Source organism: Pinus tabuliformis, chromosome 8 (assembly GCF_031772625.1).
Source record: "Pinus tabuliformis cultivar Carrire ecotype Pingquan chromosome 8, CPIR1, whole genome shotgun sequence".
NCBI classification, from domain to species: Eukaryota; Viridiplantae; Streptophyta; class Pinopsida; order Pinales; family Pinaceae; genus Pinus; species Pinus tabuliformis.
The window spans coordinates 1,362,418,661-1,362,441,432 of NC_142294.1; the positions used below are offsets into that span (position 1 = coordinate 1,362,418,661).

General features: G+C 36.5%; 1 pseudogene; it reads right to left on the reverse strand.

The window, feature by feature from the left end:
• Positions 1-6,017: 6,017 nt before the first annotated feature.
• LOC149240552 (protein disulfide-isomerase like 2-2 pseudogene) lies at positions 6,018-6,668 on the reverse strand (annotated as a pseudogene).
• Between the last annotated feature and the right edge of the window lie 16,104 nt (positions 6,669-22,772).

Consider the following 22,772-nt stretch of genomic DNA (forward strand, 5'->3'; position numbering starts at 1 on the left):
CTAATAAGAGAAACTAAAACTTAACTAGTCTAAAACCCTGAATCCTAATTTAACCAAAGCATAGGTCATTTTATGTGAAATAAACCTTCCAATGCAGCCACCGCAGAAGTTCCCAACCTGCAAAAGAAAGGATGACAACAATTAGAATTTGCAGAAAGAGTTGTGCAAAACATAACATGTTTACCTGTAAAGCATGCACTACAGCGAGAACATCTTGTCCACCTACAGGGAAATGTGTCAGAGAAGACCTTTCAATGCGAATTGCAACCCAATCCTGGTAAACGGAACCACAAGCGTGAAATTTATAGTCATCCAACCATAACATACATCCATTTATTCTTAACCCTAAATCCAATGCAAGTAAGGCAAGATGCTGTCGGCTAGTAAAGGAATCTACCTGATTGATCCAATCAACAATCCTAACATGATGTAGAGGATGGTCAACTTGATAACCCTGAGATGAGGGCCACTGTCGGGTGTAACTGAGATCCCTGAGGATTCAAACACAGAAACCCTAATTTCAGAAATCCTAGTTTGAAATTGTTCATGGACTTCATCAAGGACATGAGGACCGAACATAACCATTTGTAGAAGTTGAAGTGCCTCATTGTCCTAACTAGCCTCTGAAACTTCAAACGACATGCCATCCAATATTGGTAGCTTCGCAAGATTTGTAGATGGGTGTATAGGGTTATTGTTGGTTATGACTGGGTAACTGTCAGTGAAAATATTATGGATTGGATTCATCGTTTAAACATTGACCGATCAACAGCTCGATAGATCATATTCTTTAGATTCCCAAAACTTAACTAAATCAACCGAAAGAGTCTCAGGTAGAGGGGAGGTCAGGATATTTTCCCCTTCCCCTATAGGATATTGTAAGACATGATTTGATTGTGTATTTTGATAGACTATATTGGTTGGGAGAGAATAAAAAAGATTCGAGACAATGGGAAAGCACTCCCTTCAACAAACAAATTAGGGTATAGAGGTTGATGCACATCAGTGGAAAGGTGATGGAAATATTTTCTCATGGAGACATTGCTCGAATCATAGGGTTTCCAAGACAAGCTCGCATCTCGTGAGATGATGCTGTGAGGAGTGCGATGCGCAAAAACCCTAATTTGACTTGGTTCAAGGGTCTCATCAAGAACGTCAGAACCTAACATAACCATGAGTGGAACCTGAAGTGCCTCAAATTCCTAATGAGTCCCTAAACATTTCAAAGGTGGGTCAGAAAATTCTGGTGGATTCATAGGATCAATAGACAAATACGTAGGATAATCACCAGAGGCATGAGCAAATATATTCCCGATAAAATGAGAATTTCCGAAATCACCAGTTTGATCAAGTTGGGTATCTGACACATAAGGCTCTTCTTGGATTGGGAGTGAAAAGGGATTAATGAGAGAACCAGCTTGAGATGGGTGAGATGCATGGCCCTCTCCTTCACCTATCAAAGAGTATGAGTGGAAAAGCTCAAGCATAAGGGATTCAAACTCTCTCCTTGACTGTGAAACACCACCCCCATGTACATGATTGCAATCAATGCGAGCAAGACAAAGATCTGAATGTTATGAAGAAACCACTGGTGTAGTGAACCCATGGATGAAATTAGGGTAGAATGGATGCAAAGTGTTAGATGAAGGGGCACTAAACGTACCTAAACCCACTTTCGACTTGTTTACATTCGCCAAAGAGAAAGAAGAATTTGTAGCCCTGATGCAGTCCATGGATTTGATAGGACAATCAACTTTATCTAAGCCAAGACCAAAGACATTATATGCAGGTAAATGAGAACCCAAGATATAGTGAGACATATGTTGAATGGACTCGATTAGGGTTCCATCAGCAGGAAGAGATGTTATATAATTTTCAGATTCAAGACCAAAAGAATGTATGAGGGATTTAGAGGCGAGACCATCAGATCTGTTTCTCAGAAATAATTGTTCATTGTTTGCACCATTTACAACCACAATATTATTATGTAACAAATCAAGAGGAGAATGAGAAATCCCACAAATAGTAATCTCTTCCTCGGGGGGTTGAGGTTGTTCCATATTCAGAGAGATAGGAAAAACAAAATTACGGGTAGAATTTGGACACTTTGTAATCTGCAAATTATGATGATACTCATGCGAAACAGGACTTATTTCTAATTGAAAATGTTGTAAAGAAACGAGAACTAATCATTGATAATTAATATTCAAATACGCCCAGTCGAAATCACTTTCAGGAAATTCAAAACAAAGATGCACATATCTGAAAGAAAAATCCTCTAAAGATTCCTTAGGTTTCATACTAAGCTCAGTTATCCTCTTTAATACATATTGAAAATCGTACCTATCAAATGCTTGTTGGAGATTACCAATGAGTTGCTTGAATGAACAAATGGAAGCTGTTGGAAACGTGTGGCACCATTGCTTGGCACAACCCTCAAGGGTGAGGGAGAAAAATGCACAAGCAAACTCTTCATCGTTGATCTCAAAAGACTCACAAAACTCGAGGAAAATTGAAATGTGCTCGATTAAAGGTGTTCCATCCTCACCATCAAACCTTAACTGAGACAAGGGATGGAGCTGCTCTTGGGGAATGGAAAATTGAAAAATAGACAAACGAAACAAACACCCCGGGAACAAGATTCTAGTCGGAGCCATTAATAGATATGAGACCAAACTGTAGGCTAAAAGGGCTCATCTTGTCAACTGGCCCTCCTTCTAGTGCCAATTTTTTGACGGGCTAAAATGTACCGCCAACGAGTAAGGGGTCTCCTCGTGTATAGTCCCAATTAGACCTCACAATGTTTGGGATAGGATGTGGTCCCGGCTACTGCCATGAATCTTTTCTACTCTTGGTTATCAAATGAGAAGATGCCAGAGTGGGGCAAGAGTGAAGTGCTCGGGTAGCAGAACAAAATCAGCCCAAGATTGATAAATTGCATAAAGAGGTTTAAACAAGTCACAACAACGATAAGAAGAGATAAATGATGAGAGTGATTAGTGATCTAAAACCCCATTGGACATAATAAATAGGAACATGTCAGAGGTCAATTGCGAATTAGTTCACAATAGGTCACCGACATGGCAAGGAAAAATTAAACACAGATTTGAAAGTGAAACATACATGCAACCACTATGTATCAGAACATAACATCTTACATATATGAAAGCACACATACAAATATGGTGAGGTACCAGACAACTAATACAACGACCATCAGTGAGCATGGGAATCAGTGCCAAAGATAAAATAAAACATCTTATTAATATGATGCAACTTCAAATACATATCATGAAATTGGTCAATACCCAATAGTGGAACATGGGATGTTCATACCATTGCCTGATGTCAAAACCCTAGCCCTACTACAAACCCACTCTCCTAGCTACTAAGAGCTTAGTGGGCTTAGCTCTCAAGCATTAGTCAACTATCTCTATTGGCCTCAACTCAAGTGCTAAAGTCCCTTTTTTGGTGAGGGATGAGGGGACATTTATAGAGGTTATGTGACCATTCACCTACCTTCACCTTTGGCCTTCCCTCATGCCCTTTCAACTACCTTCATGCCTCTTGAGCTTCCTCACTACCCTCTCAGACCTATTGCCTAGTACATGCATAATTTCTCTGAGCTTAACTGCTGACATCATAGGAGAACATTTACATTATGATGAAAAGAAGACGAAGTTGTAGAGGGTTCTTGTGGATCCTAGAATGCTTGTCACCAAGGTGGTTTCCAGAGTACAAGACCAAATTGTGTGGCTCCTTGGCTTCGAGGAATGCCATTGTTGTTGCTATAGTGTCTAGATTAGTCATGCGAAGCCAACTTATTTACTGATTGGGCATCCTAGCTGCAGGGATTCCCGTAAGTAACCCTAGATCTCTCCTCATAGGTTGAAGCTCTCACTCTCCTATAACCTATAAGACAGTAACCATAGTTATAAACGATGATAATTGAAGAGCCACACCATAAATGTAACCATAGATAAATAAATAACAATAATCACGAAAAACCGAAATCAACTTTGGACCCCTGGATAGTCCTATCCTGTGCTATGGCAGTGTCAGAGTGGGTGGATTTGCAGGGTCTTCATATCATTCTTCATGGGTTAAAATCATAGTGAATCTAAACCTTAACCTCTTCCTTGCTTTCATGAATCAAATTTATACAATAGGATCTTTGGGAAAAGGTGTGAGGAGCGTGTGGTTAGCCACTACATTTCAATGCTTCATGTCCCTTCATCTGGTGTATAGTAGAAAAGGTCCCTTATGCTCATTGCATGACATATATCTAGGTTTGGGACTCGTAGAAAAACTGGCAGGACCTATGTTCATCAGGCATTGACCTCCTTCCTTTAAGCTCTCAGGAATATTTTCTTAAATACAAATCACCAAATTCCTTGAGGTTTTCCCTTGGGTGAGAATTATGCTTCATATGTACCAATCTACGTTGGCGCTTAAAGTGCATGTAGATGGACCAACCTTTTTCAGTCTTGAGTGTGGAATGTCACCGGGTAGAAGAAGACACGTTTTATATGAGAGGCATTTGCTTCTCTTTTCTCAACCAACCATCAACTCTAAGCACCCGACCTTTACATTTAAATTCAATTTTAGCTTATACTTGGACCTGCATTCTTTGACATAGTCTGACAAGCCATGTTGGGTCTAATTATTAAAAGGCCATTCACTTAGTTTATTCATAACAATGTAGAGTCACATTTCTGGGAGGGATTTGTTATTTTCCCATAGTCGCATAGTCGCACCGCTGTTAAGTCGCATCCCTGGCTGCTTTCACTAACACACAAAATGCGACCTCGTGACCTATGTGGGTACCTGACTTACCGAAGGTCACATGGTCGCAGCTGCTGGCTAGTTGTACTCCCAAGAAGCTTGCCTAAGGGATTGTAACGTGACCCATCGACTTATTCAAAAGTGCGACCCCCCTGGAGATCGCTAGGTCACCACGCAATACAGGTCACATCTGCTGGGCACCAACCCGAGGTCTTCAAGTGTGACTTAGCGACCATCGGTCGCATAGTAGCATTTTAAGTGAGGTCACACTTCTAGTTTCTTTCCTCAAGGTGTGAAGTCTGACTTAGCGACTAGTGAGAGAAAACACTCCACTTCTGAGTTTGGTCCAATGATCCTGATCCCGAAAGACAGTCTGAGATGGAGTGCGTGATTCCAAGCTTGTGCAACCAGGATCCCACCAACAACTTTAGGAACGCCAAAAGAGTGTTGAAATTTTTCTTCTTGCTCCCTCATGGATCTCACACATAGTGATCTCCTTTTGCTGAGTGATTTGGCGTGGTTGTATGGGCATGGGAAACTACTCATGCGAGCAGTTTTATTATCTGAGTTCTGAGAACCATTGCCAAACTTTATTTGTGTTTCATCAATATCAAGAAGCACTATTAACGGTTAGTTCATCTCATCCCCTCCATGACTTGGTATCCTTTGACGAGAAAAATATTTCGGCTTCTGCATGGGCATCATTATAACATTCAGGTGTTGTGATAATTATTTAATTCATTCTCAATTTGTTCACAGTGGCATAGCATGTGTCCTATTGACCATCCTGTTCAAATGTGACTTCAACGCATAACCCATTGTTGCACTATCATTGATTGAGTCAAGGTTTTTTGTAAATAGTTTAGGTACATTTCTGGAGAATGTGATCTTGGAAGGCTCTTCTATTGCATTAAGGTTTCGTGTTTCCGAAGCCAAGTGGTTGATAGAGAGGGGAATTTCCAAGCTTGAATTAAAGGACCAGATCCTTTGCAATTATTTTGAGGATGGTGCTTTGGATTCAATCATAGTCGATGACCCCCTTAGCATCAAGCTCGCAGAAAAGGTAGCAGAGAGTTTGCAAATTCTATTAGACTCTGATGTGTTTTCCACAGAATTGGAGAAACTGAAGGTCGAGAGGACTGAGGTAGAGAAATTAAAAGGAAAGGTACACTCTCTATATTTGGAGCAGTTTATTGTTTTGTTGGAGAAGGAAATTTCTTCAAAGCACAAGCCTATCTGGACATCCTCCTTAAACCATCGATGGTGCCATTGGTGTCTAAAATTTCAGGTAGGAAACTAACAAAACATATTTCTAAAGAAGCATGTTTGTCTCCCAATACATTCTAGCTTGTAATCTCCATCACTTCCGAAGGAGAAACATTCATCTCAAGCTGCTCAAGGGCAAAGGATTCAATCACAGAAGTTGTCCTTGCACCTTCATATGAATTGGACTCTCCTTATCAGACCCAAATACCAAGATTGTAGGAAAACCTTGCACATTGAACCTACTCATCAAACTCTTCTCCTCATCAAAATTGACGTGACCCATATTCACCTTGCCCTTCAAGATATTTACGACTTTCTTCTACTCTGGAGCAAGTTTTTTGCAGTGTCCACACCAGGGAGCATAACAGTCAACAAACCATTTATCTTTACTTTTGAAGACAATGTCATTAAATTTGCTTGAAGTGATTTCTATTGATGGACTTTATGAAATTTTCTTATTTGATCCAGTCTTCCCATTTAGTTGGTCTTTAATAACAATTTTCAACTGCTGATTGCTATTGTTTTGCATCCCTTTCTCTTTGATAGTCTAATGGGGGTTTGACAGGAGTAAATACCTTAATGGTTGGAAACCCCTTGATTTCGTATTCAATGGCCATACCATGGTGCAAAAACTCAACAAGGACACCTATGTCAGAATTGAGAACTTGTGCTGCCCATATGATGTAGAATTTTCTCTACAAATCAGCTAGCTCACTGATATCATGTAAAAATTTCACCTGCAGATCAAACTGATATATGCAATGTACTAAAGCATAATACTAGATCTAGATCTACCATAAACTTTGTGGAAGCTTAATTGAACATGAGCAACATCAAGCATGAATAGATATAACTAGGAATGAGAAGTAATCAACCATAAAACAGAAGATATAACCTGGGGAAAGCACTAGCCTAAAACCCCATCTTTGTATTATCAATCATAGGATTTATACAAAGCCTTAGCTCTCACACAGCTAACCAGCTCTCAATACAATCCTCACATATGAAGGTGGAAATACATTAGGATTACACAAAGCCTTAGCTCTCACAACTACCCAGCTCTTAGTGCAATCCTCCTAGATGCTCACAGGCAATCAAGACTTCTCCTAAGCCTTCTCCTCTGCCCTCCAAGCCTCCTATTTCCTTGTGCAGTTTTTCATGGGTGCTACTCTTGTTACAAAGTGTAACACTAATCTCACACCCTATAAAACTGCACAATCCTCAAGGAACCTTCATCCTTCTACTTGGATGATTTTCCTTTATAGGAAAAATCCATCCAACTGATAGTACATTGTCCCTCCTCTGATCTCAACTGGGTCTTTCTCTGAACTGACATGTGTGAGTTATTTATGAGAGAATATTCAATTATCTAAAGTGTAGCAGTTACATGCATGCAATTGCAAGCATTAACTAACTGAACTCTCATTACTTTAACAAACTATAAAATTAATCTAACTGGACTTGACTAAGTTAAACTAAGTCAACTGAATACAACTCAATATTACAACTCACTCTTATCTCTTTAACTGATGGATAAATTCCTCAATCAAAGGAGAAACTGTTGCATGTCCTCACATAGAATTCAAGTTTGATTTTCCTTAACTAATTAACTCAAGATGAATTAATTAATTAATTTTCAAACTGCTATTGATATCAAATTCGAATTTTACTTCCTATTTTTAGCCCAGGGACTGACTAAAATAGGAATCCATCCTGAACTGCTAAAAATAGAACTTCTATTTTTAGCACTTCCATTTTTCATTCCTTGTTGCCCAATCCAACACTGACACTCAAATTGATATTTTTAGCACTTCTATTTTTAGCATTTATTTTTTCCATTTTCAACACTCCCTCTCAACAATAAAGGCTTCCTCTCGAACCCAATCCTGTACCTTTGGAATGTTATGCATGCAACACTTCTACTAAGTGTGTTGCTCCAACAACTCTCAGAACAAAAAAAACTCCCAACTAACCTCTCTGTTGGGCTAGAAACATACTCTAATGTTGAAGCTCTACCTGCTGCTGAAAAGTGATCCCTCTCTGACCTCTGCGCTACTGCAACATCTCCACGCATCTCGCACCGTTGCACACCTCTCTATGCCATCCATCTAATGTTCGCCCAGTAATTTTCCATGATTTTTCACGATTCAATTTCCAATCGCCAAATTTTAGAATATAAAATTATTTTACCTTAAAAATCGCCAACATTATATAGAGACCATATATAAAATCATTGCAAATATGCTTGCATATTAGGATTAGTGAGATTCGCCAATGTTTTTAAACCAAGAAAATCCTCCTTGATGCCATCCTTCACTAGTGCAACACACTTGTGCCTCTTGCATTGCTGCAACCTGCTAGCTCTGCGCTGTCTTGATATTCCTGTACTATATCTCCCTCTGTTGCTCCATCCGCATCTATCTCTACCCAATCAGTCAGTCTTGCTACTCTTCATTGGAGCTCCTGTAGTAAAGTCGAATCAAAGAGGTTGGGTACCTCAAGGATCCTGCCCCTCCTCCTTGGGACGATCACTCCACATCGCCCCACCTCCTACCTAGAGGTATGGCTGCATGTGATCCCTTAGCTCACCGACTCGAAGTTTCCCCCTACTGAAGGTCTCTACATGAGTAGATGTCCCTACTCGATCTCCACTTAGCTTCCCCTATTGTGGCTGCTCCACAACCTCCTGAAGCTACTTAATTTACTCTCCCTCTCAACCACCAAGTATCTAATCTTTGCCTTGCTCCTCAAGTCTTTGCATGCATCTTGTACCTCAAGTTCATACAGGTTCTTGGCTAGCACACCAATCTATTTCCACTTTCCTACCGTCACGAAATTTTCTGGAAAAAGAGTTGATTTTAAATCAGCGATATCTTCCTCATCCGAACTCCAATTTAGCTGATTTTTTTTTTGAATATGGGTATTTTTCCTCAAGGAATCCAAATATTCTATTTGTTTCTGAAAATTTTGTACATAAATTTTCATATCTTCTTTACAAACGCTCGGCCCAAAACTCAAAACTTTGAAATTTCCTTTCAGTATACTGTTCCCCCCTTTGATCACCTTTTCTCCGATACCATCTAAAAAATTTCTAAAAATCAGCTAGGTCATTGATATCATGTTGAAATTTCACCTATATATCAAAATAATATATGCAATGTACTAAAGCATAATACTAGATCTACATCTACCATAAACTTTACGGAAGCTTAATTGAACATGAGCAACATCAAGTATGAACAGATATAACTGAGAATGAGAAGTAATCAACCATAACATAGAAGATATAACCTGGGGAAAGCACCAGCTTAAAACCCCATCTCTATATTATCAATCATAGAATTTATACAAAACCTTAGCTCTCACACAACTAGCCAGCTCTCAATACAATCCTCATAGATGAAGGTGGAAATACATCAGGATTACACAAAGCCTTAGCTCTTGCAGCTAGCCAGTTCTCAGTGCAATTCTCCTAAATGCTCATAGGCAATCAAGACTTCTCCTAAGCCTTATCCTCTGCCCTCCAAGCCTCCTATTTCTTTGCGTATTTCTTCCTAGGTGATCCTCTTGTTACCAAGTGTAACATTGATTTCACGCCCTGTAAAACTACATAATCCTAAAGGAACCTTCATCCTTCTACTTGGATGATTTTCCTTTATAGGAAAAATCCATCCAAATGACAGTACATTGTCCCTCCTCTGATCTCAACTTGGTCTTTCTATGAACTGACATGCATGCGTTATTTATGAGAGAATATTCAATTATCTGAAGTGCAGCAGTTACATGCATGCAAGCATTAACTAAATGAACTCTCATTAATTTAACAAATTGTTAAATTAATCTAACTGGACTTGACTAAGTTAAAGTAAGTCAATTGATTACAACTCAATATTACAACTCACTCTTATCTCTTTAACTGATGATAAATTCCTCAATCAAAGGAGAAACTGTTGCATGTCCTCACATAGACTTCAAGTTTGATTTTCTTTAACTAATTAACTCAAGATGAATTAATTAATTAATTTTCAAACTGTTGTTGATATTGAATTCAAATTTTACTTCCTATTTTTAGTCTAGGGACTGACTAAAATAGGAATCCATCTTGAACTGCTAAAAATAGAACTTTTGTTTTTAGAACTTCCATTTTTCATTCCCTGTTGCCCAATATAGCACTGGTACTCAAACTGCTATTTTTAGCAGTTCTATTTTTAGCACTTCTATTTTCAGCATTTCTTGTTGCCATTTTCAATATACAATACCCCTTATGCTCCATTTAAATCCTTACAAATAAAAAGGGATAAATAATTAAAACCATGAAAATAATTTCATTTGGAGGCGATAGTAAAATCACAACTAAATTATACGAGTAAAACAAGAGGTGCTCGAGTCTGAAAATCAACACAACATTTAGGAACCTTACTAGACTTATGAATTGGAAGCAATTTATGTGATGTCGAAAGAAATGCAGCATTTATAGATTTAAGGGCGCAGGGTAATATGGAAATTTGAGGAATCTTCATTCACTCGAGGGGATGAGGACCAAGGCAAAGAAGGGTTATTGTCATGATGTATTATCACAAACCCTTATGCATATGTGTGATCATGCTTCAGGGTGAGTCAAGAAGAGCTTAAAACGACATGAGTACTTCAATCACATATGTTTAGAGCTACAAGGATGCAAGGGTAGTATATAATCTTTGCAAGCCCTAATGCTCATGTGGAGGTGTAGGGCCAACCAAGAACTTATGGGAATATAACATGCAACCATCTCTCCTATGATGCCCGACAATGTCGATGGAAACACACTCTTAGTGGGAGGTGAGTTAGGTCAAAGAAGGAGAGGGATCACCTTTTACCATTTAGGGTTTTTCCCAAACCTCAATACTGCAAATCGTAAGGAAAGCCAAATTTCATGTATGCCTACTCATAAATAGGAAATCTATTGATCGTGATGTGAATCATGTGAAGATGAGTTTTAAAATCATGAGAGACTCTTAACTTATTAATGAATCCATTGACCTTTGAAACCCTGATGCGATTTTGAGGCCTACATCTGAGATAAGACATGATGTGTGAATTTTATTCATGAAACATCAGTGGGCGCACCAAAGGGTTTGGATAGGCAAGGTTGTTGGGAAAGAAACCGGTTCGGGTCCTATCAACAAACCCTAGAAGTTTGGATTGAGTAGTGGGGTACCCAATATTTTGAATATGCCCAAACATTTGGGTGGTGTTGCAGTGGCTACAACACAACCTCAAGGACCTTTCCTTAAGAGTGGTCTAGAATTGTATCAGCTTCACATTGTTAGAAATCTGGTGAGCCCTCCAGATAGCCTCACATAGGTACCAATGTTTCTCTACATCTTCATTTCCTCTGCTGGAGAATTATGGATATCTTGTAAATGACCCCACCATTATATGCCATGTTTGTGCTAAAATCACAAAACCTTGTGATCCCGACTGTAGATATCCATGTAACGCCAAAATAATACTATTATTTGCACCACTAATAGTACCAACCTTATAGTTAACATGCACAATATGCACTCTTATCATCTTAAGCAACTTAGAAAGAAATTTGTCAAGGTTGTTGTAGAGTACTAGGGGAAGGTTGGTGGAGATGCTACTTAAGCCTCGGGGGGGTGGGTCATTGATTCTTCTAGACACATCATCTTCCACGAACAGTCTCTGCATAAAAAAGTACATCTCATTCTCTAAATCTTCCTTTGAGCCAACACAACTAGTTCCATTCAACCCCTCCCCTGTGATCGGTGAGGGAGGGCTCATATCGCCTTCTTAGCTTCCAGTTGTCCCTATCCCTTTTGTTGAGTTCTCCTCCATCCTACCTTCCACTTCCAGGCTCCTCAACACCTATCCTTCTTGGTGTATTTCCTCTGACTGCCTTTTAATCGCCTTCATGGCCTTTTCCCGCCATTTATCTGCTATCTGCGCTCTTTTTTTCCCTAACCCTCCATGAATCCTCAATGTCCATCGTTATAATAACCTCATGATCCCCCAATTGGAAGCATCCCTCCCCTTATATCCTTCCCCCAGTACTGTGTGTTTACACTTTCATGCTTTGACTTTGGAATATAAATAGACCTTCTTCCACCATTAAGATTTTAATCTAGAGGGTCATTTATTTCAACAACTTCCCTCTCAACCCCGTTCCGAACATAACATCAGCTTTCAAAAAGGACTGGTGGCTTTCTACCACGAACTAAACAACATACCATTCTAATGTAGTCTGCACCCTGAAATCTACAACTCTCATCAAATATGTGTCAAGACGGTAAAGCTTTGCGAAATTTGTCAGAGTCTAGTCGTGACAAGACAATGTTTGTCCTCCCGACCTGCCCTTCACCTTCAATATCTGCAACCAGTTGTACAATTATTCTAGGAACTTTCACTAAAATATCTCGTATGGATCACTTGTAGTCTCCGAGTATAGGATCTCGTCTTTGAGTTTCGCAGCAGCTCGATGAAAAAGTAGAGCTTGCTGAGAGACAAACTGATCCACTTGCTCGTCCCACAAGTTTTGTACTTCCTTCTTAAAAATCCTTGATACCATATTCTGAACCCTCCTTTTGAATTTCAGGTCCTGACAATAGAACCATTTTTTGGCATGAAAATTACAACAGGGTTGAGACCCTGGGTTGAGGCATAAGGGGGCCAACAAGGCTCCATTGTAGTCTAGAGAAATGCCAACATTTTCACCTTACCTAGGGAGGGTAAGGAGTCTCACCCGAGGTGTGTCGCGATTTAATTTAGATGAGGGTGGAATTAGATACCAAGGGAGTCATATCAAATGAAAGAGACAAAAATATAGTACCTTAACATACAAACTAACCAATTCGAAAATATCTACTCATGCTATATCAGGAAAATATCTAACCAGATACATTCATTAAAATTTAAATAGATAACACAATGCTCAAAGGAACAAGGTGGTTCTAGAACATTCTTCTCCATTGACATAACATGATGTAGTACACAAGGCTCAAGGCCTAATCATTAACAATAGAAATCACACAACTAGCATAGAATTGTACAAACATGATCATGGATTCTTTTACATTACTCCACAAAAAAGGAAGACTAGAACTATTACAGACTTTCTCTACTGACTAGAAACAACCCTCCTTTTCTCTTTCTTCTATTTTTTTTATCTCCTATCATCCACTTGGAATGCAAGTGCTAATTTCCTTTTGCTCGACTGTCTTCATTCTCAGTTTCCTATGCTCTTTCCTCGCTCGGTTGTCCCTTCTTCTTCCTACCACTCCTTCATGACTAGCAGTCGTCCTTCACTTTCTAATATTCCCTTGGATGTCAACTCTGCAACTCCCCAATGATCATATCTGCCACTTGTCATCGATTTCCTTCTCTACAAAATCTTAAAACAAAGGCCCAACACCAAGATTAGAAATTCAACTTGCAATCGAATTTCAACATTCATTTAGAACCAATGATATGACTTGTACATTCAACATTCTTATATATAAATATTAATTATATATAATATTACTTGTCCTATCATGGATATTACTATATTCCAGATATTCTATATATGAACCTTGTCTATTATAGATTTGCTGAAACCTACCAAATATTCAAGAGAATTAACAGCTCTTTTATGATAGCATCCAACTTTTGCATCATGGGTAGATCAAATAAATGTTGTTCTGTTGGATGAACTGTACAAGAATAGAGCCTGAATTATCAAGGCTCTCAACTGTAACCTGAATTTATAAATTTCTTCTAGGTTGGATGCATACTAAGTCCATACATAGTTTAAGCTTCATATTTCTCTCCTGTAATTTTCATTGACTAAATTATTTGTCTTTTGTTGGACCATAGGCTTCTAGAGCCTTACCTATGGATTATTAATTAAATGAATACTTTGAAAGTTATTAGTTTTATTTAAGAAATATTACACCTATTATTTAAATTTAAAATTCCTTCATCGATCAATGTTAGTGAGGGTGTCTTTGCATACAACTTACCACTACTCTTAAACTTAGCTAGAATGTACAGTATCTTTAACTCAATTGGGTCAGATATTTTCTTATGTTCTTCACAAGTTGTGTCTATAATCTTGTTCGACTTGGTTGTCTTAGGTCACAAACTGATTATAATTTCTAGTAGAGGAATTAGCCTCAAGAGAAGAAACTCATATAAATAAGATACATTGAGTTTGAGAAGAAGTGACATGTGAAAGAAATATTCACTTTTTTTATTCTCGGGGAAATTTTTTATTCAATCTCAATTTTCTAAGGATAAACAAGGGAAATTCATGCTTGGAAACTGGTTCACATGAATTGCTTTAGTAGAAGAAACTAGTTCATCTGTGTCTAGGAGGTAAATGGGATAATAAAATGACGAATTTATTTATCTACTTATATGAAAATATAATAAGATTGAGTAGATATGAAGAAGATTGTGTTGAATTTAAGTCACATGCTAAAGATGAAAAAAAAGAGAAAAGTGAGTTTAAGATGGACAAAATGGCTAAATCTGAACTATAAATTTCTACACATCTAGTTTGAAGACATCCATACAAAATGTATATTCTTCATGTGAGAACACTGGATTATAGGAAAATTTTCGTAGTAGTTAGGCAATAAATATTATGTCAAATGGATATGCAATGCTAAAGTTTAGGGAGCTCACAATAGTTTGTTTCGTTCAACTCTATTAAAAGGAATATCATCCATCTACACAGAGCAAAGTAGGGATGCTACACCACACTACTTACCATCAATGTAATTGGATATGTTGCAATTGGGCATGGCTACTTGAATAACACTTTGGACCTTCATCAATGACATGCTCCTCATTGTTCATGTAATTGTTTAGTTGTAAGGATGCAAAGAAAGGGTGGTATGGATCAAATAGTGGAAAGAAAGGATGGGGATGGTATGACAACCAATTGGTCAATAAGGGGAAAAAATGAAGGAAGAAGGCAACGTGGCTTGAGATGAATGGTGGAAAAACTATGAAATGGTAAACCAATAGGTAGGGAAGAAGGAAATAGGGCAAGAAAGGGGACATAATCCAATAAAGATAAGCAAAAGAAAATTATCTACAAAGAAATAAAATTGAGCAGATATAAACAAATGAATATCAGTTATCACATGCCAAATATCAAAATAAATGATTTTAAGATGGATAAAATTCACCCCAAAAAGTTAAATTGTAAATTGTTACATTCCAAAAACATTCATAAGGAAAATATTTCATTCACCAAAAAGAACATGAATGAAAAGGGCAAGATTAATTCAAATGGAAGTCTTGGATTTAGAAAGGGATCAGAACCCTAGAATATTGTCCATAGCATTGTAGAAGAATAAATTAATGGCTTCCCTGTACGGTTTGAGAATTCGGAGTCTTAGAATCCTGCATATCTTTTCCAACATTACTATTCAATAATGATATCGTTATTCATTAACAAAGTTGGATCCATCCCTTGGATGTAACCTCAAGATAAAAACATGTATCTCTACTCCTAGTCTTCGGATGTCAATGCTTGGGCTATTACTTCAGCCCTAAATCTCAATGAATTTTCACTTATAGTGTATTTCATAGAGTTTGTTGATTCTACAAAGAGTAAAACTTGTCTACCCTACACACATATACTTAATGGGGTTTGTATTTCCTAGGTTGCTTATTAGTACAACATTCCATTTTTCCTTTTGTTTTTCATATTTATTGCCATTTGTTCCCATCTAATATTGAACCAAATTTTGGTTAGATGGCTATATTTTTGATGTCAGTCTAGGTGAAGAGGGTAAATGCTTCCCTGGCCAGTTGGAAAATTATATTAAACCACATATTCCAATAACTTTGGCATACTTCATTTGCGGCTACAACTACCAAAATGATAGGAACTTGAACATGTTTTATTTTGGGAGAAAGATTTTTTCAAGTTGGATTTTCCTAAAGGAAGATATAAGGGGGAATTTCTACTTGATTTGTATTAATGGAATAGTTGGGTTTATTGAGAAAAATGTAGCTATTTAAGAGGAAGGTTGAATATCTAATAGATATTTTGGCCCAATCACAGGAGGTGAAGGCACAATTGAGAGAGTATATGCTCCATCATATGATGGGAGTAGGTGAGTGAGAAAGGAGTTAGGAAGAGTCGATGAGAAACCTTTGAGCATTCTCCTGGTTGGTTCTTGAAATGCATGTGTTACTGGAATACAATGAATTAGAAAATTAATTAATCAATCGCTTGCTAAGGATTGTTATTGAGTTCTTTCGTGTATTACTGCAGACTCTAAGTTGAACAATTTCCACTTTAAGTGACTTTCTCAAACATATGCTCACACAAGTTTATGAATGCCAAGGAATAGGACTAGCTAGTCATATTTTTTGAAAAATAATGTTGAATATATCTATTTCAAGAGCAATAATAATTTTTTGATCATTTCTTTCAATAAGGATTGTCCATCCCCAAATTTTAGTAGCATCTCAATTGTATCAATTGAAACATGGAAAACTACACAAGACATCAAGATCTTTACAGAAATTCCAAAAAAAGTTGTTTGGGGTTTTGATATTCCAAATTACAAGGGTATGATTTAAATTTTGTTAGATAGAGCATGCAAATTTTTCAAATTGATTGACTACAAGTTGTTGTTTAACCTACTATTTAAACATAATTTATTCCTAACACTTTAAGTCTTGGATATAGGGAGATGGTGATTTATTTCTAAGAAATAAAATTTCATTGAAAATTCATTCCAAATACAGTGGAGAACTTTGCAAGAAACTTGTCATCTCTCTTGGTAGTGGATATCATAATTAGTTCATTTCTCTTTGTGGCAATGATTGAATACTTCAAAACTATGTGGAATGGGAATGGAATTGTTTGATGTATCTTTTGGATTCCCCTAAAGAATAAACTCCAATGAATTTCCATGGGGTCTTCACTGAATGAACCACTGACATATCACGTGCATTCATGGCATACTAAAAAATACCCTTAATTTGACTACATATTTAAAATACCTCTAAAAATCACATTATGTAACCCCCTACCAATACGAACCCAATACACATTCCCAATTTAAAAAACCACTACTTTCACTAGATATTGTAGGTATCCAATTTTTCATTAACGTTTTTTATACCCCTTATAGTTTTTCATTAACTTTGAGCTCCATTTTTTATACCTGTCAATATAAAAACCCTTTAAGCCCTTTTATATGCTCAATATATTATGTCATTTTTTCCTCAATATATATCCCCCAATATGAATGCGGTTGGTATGTATGGTATTGCCCCCTAGTGAATTCCCCGTGTGAATTTCATGCAGTTTAGGAACCTTACTATTTAGAAAAACTATATCAATTTTTATGCCACAACCAAAACAAAAGGGTTCAATTTGTGATATATCAGAGATCTTGGCCCAATACCAAAAGGAAAAGCCACACTTGTGTAGATCCTCCCTCATAAGAGGATACTACAAGAATGAGAAAGGAGTTAAGAATGGTCCATAGGAAATTTTGGAGGGGATGCCTCATCATTCTACTCTCCCATGCACCTATTTAGATATTTTGGAATAAAAGAGATATGATCAATATTTAATTATATATCTATAATATTTCTCTAGCTTCTTTCTAAACACCAATTATTTCCAATACAAAGTTCATATACTTTGTAATATGTGAAAAAATACCTTTCTCTACAATGTCTAAGCACTAATGATTTCTTATCTAAAGTTCATATACTTTGTAATATGTGTAAAATTCCTATGGAATTCACTTCACACAATAGTCTTGTATTGGTGTTATATCAAACTTAGTTGAGGCATTCTAGTGAATAAAATGAAAAATCTATGCTTCTTGGTGGACATGTAATCATGGCTCAATGCATTCATATATGTTCAAAATGAAAAAGTGGAGTTGAATTGTTTTATCCACAACATAGCCTTAATAATCCTTAGTGGTCAAACTTGACCCATTTTTTTATGAATATTGTATGGTAGTTGAAGGGACCCAATGTTGGCCTTTTATGATTGAGAAAAGGTCATAGATCAACAGGTTTACCAATGAATGTGGAGAAAATTCCTTCATGGATTAAAAAACAATGCTCCTGTATTTTGTTGGGATTCATGGGAGGCTAGAATATAAACACTCTGACTTTTCCCAATGAAAATTTTTGGTGTGGAAGCTTTCACTGATGCTTTGTATTATGCTATCATTGCATCAATTGTGATAGAGTAAATGAATTTAAGGATAAAGAAATTTCATAAATTTCAATAGGCTATGATTTTGCCTCAGAAGTCAGATTTTTACTTTTTGGTTTCCTTATTATGTGATAATATTGCCTTATAGGAGGATTCTTGGTCATCAAGAAATAAACATATTGTCCAAGATATAATTTCCCAAGGTGAATATTGTGGAGGTTATAGTGATTCTAAGAAGTTAAAGATCTAACTAATTTGTATCATCCTTAGAAGTAGATGGAATAAGAATTGTTGCTTCAAAACCTATAGAGACAATGGAAAAGAATGATAAGATCCATGGCCAATAGAAAGAAAACCCATTTCTAAAGTATCATTTTAATTTTAGATTCAAAAAAAAAATTAAATGTATTTATAAGTGTGGTTAGAAGTTATGAAAATTATTTGTAAAAAATATATTTGGCATATATATTTAATGGCTATTATGCCACAAAACTAAATATTTTACGATGGAAATCTCTCCATGAAAATGTAAGAATGTGCGAGTATAAATCCCTAACATATCTTTATAGAATAATGGTCACTCATCCCTTGAGGGTGCATATAGGGGGAATAGTGGTTATTCAACTATATTTATATTCCTATAGGAGGTACATGACACAATGCCAAAGAATCTTAGAATGTAATCTTCATTAAATCTTTTCCAAAATTGTATCACAACCTTCAACATAAATAAATTTAATGGAGATATATACAGAAGAAAGAAATTTAATATTGATATCATTGTCTTAAGTGGCAACAAAAGGAGTTCTCTTCAAAAGTATATGGATTACTTGGGAAGCATGAGACAATTTAAGATCATGACATAGATACATTAGTCTCAGATCTATGAGAATTAGCCTTAGAGGGAGATGGAGGAATCAACAAGATAAAAGCACTAAAGATCATTGTATATTATAAATAATGGTGTTGATTCATGTCTATGAGCCTTGTTGAGATTTGGCATTATGGAATGTATGTTCATGGATATCTGCTTGAAAATGTCTCCATTGTTTAATTGATGAGACCTTCTGACTGGCACATTTGATGCATACCTATCAAGGCTCGAAAAAACTAATTCCAACCTCCATATCAAGGTTGTGATGGATGAACATGGGAATATTTGTCCTTATGTGTTTGACTCCCCAATGAAAGAGGAAGTTGGCTACTCGAACCACTTTAATGTTTCTATTTGGATGATCTCAATTTCCAGTTAAAGGATTTTATCTAGTGCAAAGCCAACACCATATTTTCGAACATCCCCCATCATCCATATATTTTATAAGTATTGTGAACGTGATATTCAGGTAGAAGCCTTTTGATTTCATTTTCTTGTGAGCACTTAGGACTACTATAAAATTGTCAGCTTTACATATTCAGCAAATGATACTAATGTGGGCTATTGTGTTTCGTTTCAATGGTGGATTACTTTTCATTTTTGGAAACTTTTCGTCGAAGAAACTGAGAACAATAAGTGCTTGTTATTCACCCATTTAAGTTTTCAAGATTTATATATGGCTTTCCATTGCATATCATGAAATCCATCATTTTAAAGAGAACGAATTGTTTCAACTTTGTTAGCAGGAATGACCTTAGCCTTGACATGTTGAGTAACCAACTCATGCAGAACAACTTGATTTGTTTTATAGTTATCTCTTGTAACCATGATTGGGTGTATGCCCATTTTATTTAGACCTTATATGGCAACAACTTCCTCCATTTTAAGTAGATTAGAAATGGCCATCATTGCCACTAGTATTTTATCAAAGGTCACCAAAATTCCTATTATGGCATGTTATTTCATATCCTTTAAATAATCCTCCGCAATTGAAGGTGTAGACACTCCACACTCAAACATCAACTTCCAGTTACCAACCAAAATATCTATCCCATCTATTTAACACCTTACATCTTTTCCGATAAGAGCTTCAAAATCAAGCAGTATTCTTGGTCCCAAGCCCCTACATATCTGTAGTTGTAGGTGGCTCGCAAAAGAAATTAAAGTGATATGCGTATTCTGCAACTTCCCTTGCCAACCAATGGTCACTGCTCAACTACGCTTGAATTGATTTTTTTGAATGTGTTTGAAGTGGAGTTCACCATACAAATCTAATGAAATATTGTTTGAACCATAGTGAAACAAGATATCATTTTAGATATGAACCTTTGTTGCATGTGGAAGAGTAGTGTAGTTTTTTCTAGCTTTGGAATCATTTTATATCCAACCTCTATTTGAACTTTAGAAGCCAATGAAATTATAGAGTGAACCTAACTCAATACTCTAGGATGTATGAGGATTGTTGGATTAGTTGTGTCAATGGTCAGGATTAAATCTAACATTGAATTCTTGAAAAATATCGCGTGTTTCTAGCACTTGAATGCTATTGACATTGATTGTGGAGTCATGGATATAATTGGTGGTAATTTAGTAATACCTCCAGTTTTGTAATGGGAAGACGAAGTTAGAAGACTGCAATAAGGTCATAATTTCATGGGTAAGGTTACGATTCTATTGTTAGATCGTAAACCAAGGAACAACTATTTTGAGAAAATCTCCCAATTTCATATATGATAGAATTTTAGCACTAGTAATAGAGGGTTTTACTTTTGTGAGGGTACCTATTTTATCAAATACAATGACTAGATTTTATTGGCACATGACAATGTGGGTCATTGATTATTTCACCAACAACATAAAAATTGACACCAAACCTGCTTGATGGTCTTTACCTAAGAATTGTGATCAAGGAGATGCCTTGATAAATCTTCCCCACCATATGGGAGAGTCATGCCTATTGTTGGCATATCGACTCCATACTCAATACACAAAACAGATGCAACTTGAGCACCAATATTCACAACACATGAAGTCGACACTTCATTTCCAAATGCTGCAGAAGACTTTCTTGGTGGATTACAGTAGTATTGAACTACAAGTCCCACAATAATTACTTCATTTCATGATTTTCAAATGTTTATAAACTTATTTTCATCACCTCTAATATTATTTTTTTATTCTTCTTTTTCTTTCCTCTCAAAATATGCAAACAATGCCATCTTTCGAAAATAATTGTCCAAGCTTTATCAAATTTCAGATCCACTGCCTTAGAAATGGAATCTTGCAAACCTTCAATCTTAAACTTCTAAGAAACAATAACCTAGATGGAAACATCAAAGACACTGGTCACCTTCTTGAAATGGTTATGTGGAATCCAAACTCTCGCAACTGAAGACAATATTTTCTAGACACAAAAGTCCACTAGAAATAATAAGATGCTCCTTTTGAACATGTCCATGACAGTTGTAAACTCCATTTCTAGACAAAAGTTTATTTGCAAGATTCTACTACAACATGCTTATCATTATATCCAACTTCTTCCAATAGGCTTGTTAATAAAAAATTGGGTATCATGGAAATTTTTAGATCACAAAGTGTAAAAGTATTCCAAAAATTGGCTTCTCCAAAAGCACAAATCCAAGTATACCAAAATTTTACACGTGTAATGTCAAATTGAGGAATAATCAGCTTGTGAAATTGAGAACAAAAGGTTTTAGGAGAATGTTTTCCTTTAGAGGCCTTAGGCTACAATAATTGGAGTCCAAGTATGACACTTTCATAATGCTATCTAGTGCATTAAATAGGAAAATGAAAAAGCAATGGAGAAAGATACAAAGGTAGAGGAACCATCAATGACAAGTGATGTTGGTACTACTGGCACCAAAGGAAGAAGACTAGGACAGGTAACCAAGAAAGAATTCAACAAGTCCAATTGATGTGGATTCAAGAATCAAGGGTTGACTCTTAGACCATGGATTTTCTGGTGCACATATTTTCCTCTATATTTGAAGAATTCTTTGTGTTACTCCTCAAAATGTATGGATATTTTAAAGCATTTTTTTAGCAATACAAGTAATTTTTTATGAGAAATCAAGCTAGATATAATGTTATTAACAACCCTTCCAAACATACCCCATTAGACTTGTTTGTGGTGAATTGTGAATTAAAGATAATAATTTTCAAAAATCCATTTAGTATCAGCACAAAGTCTCAATGAAGTTATTGTATCATTGTCATAAGCGTTAAAAAGTAGCAAATGAAGGTGAACGTTATGTAGTGACAGTGTTGATAGTCTACAGGAAAGGAGTTTAAGTAAGCTCTAGATTAGAAGAGATTGTTGACCAAGAAGTATTGTAGGAGATGATCTTTTGTTTTCTTTTATTAACCTAAACCTTCTAATCATGGGGATGACCGTTCAACAGAGACTAACAATTAAGGGAAACAGACAATATGATAAAGCTTTGGTGCATTCGAACTTACTTCTGATTAAATTTGAAGTTTTCCCAAACAGCAGTCTGAAACAGACGACTTATCCTCAATTGAACATGTGCGCGCAACATGACCTCTCTCCACGGGTCTTCTAAATGCCTTCACCTTACAGCTCAAGGTCCTTTTGGATATAAATCTGTCCTCAGAAAGGTGGCCCAGTAGGCT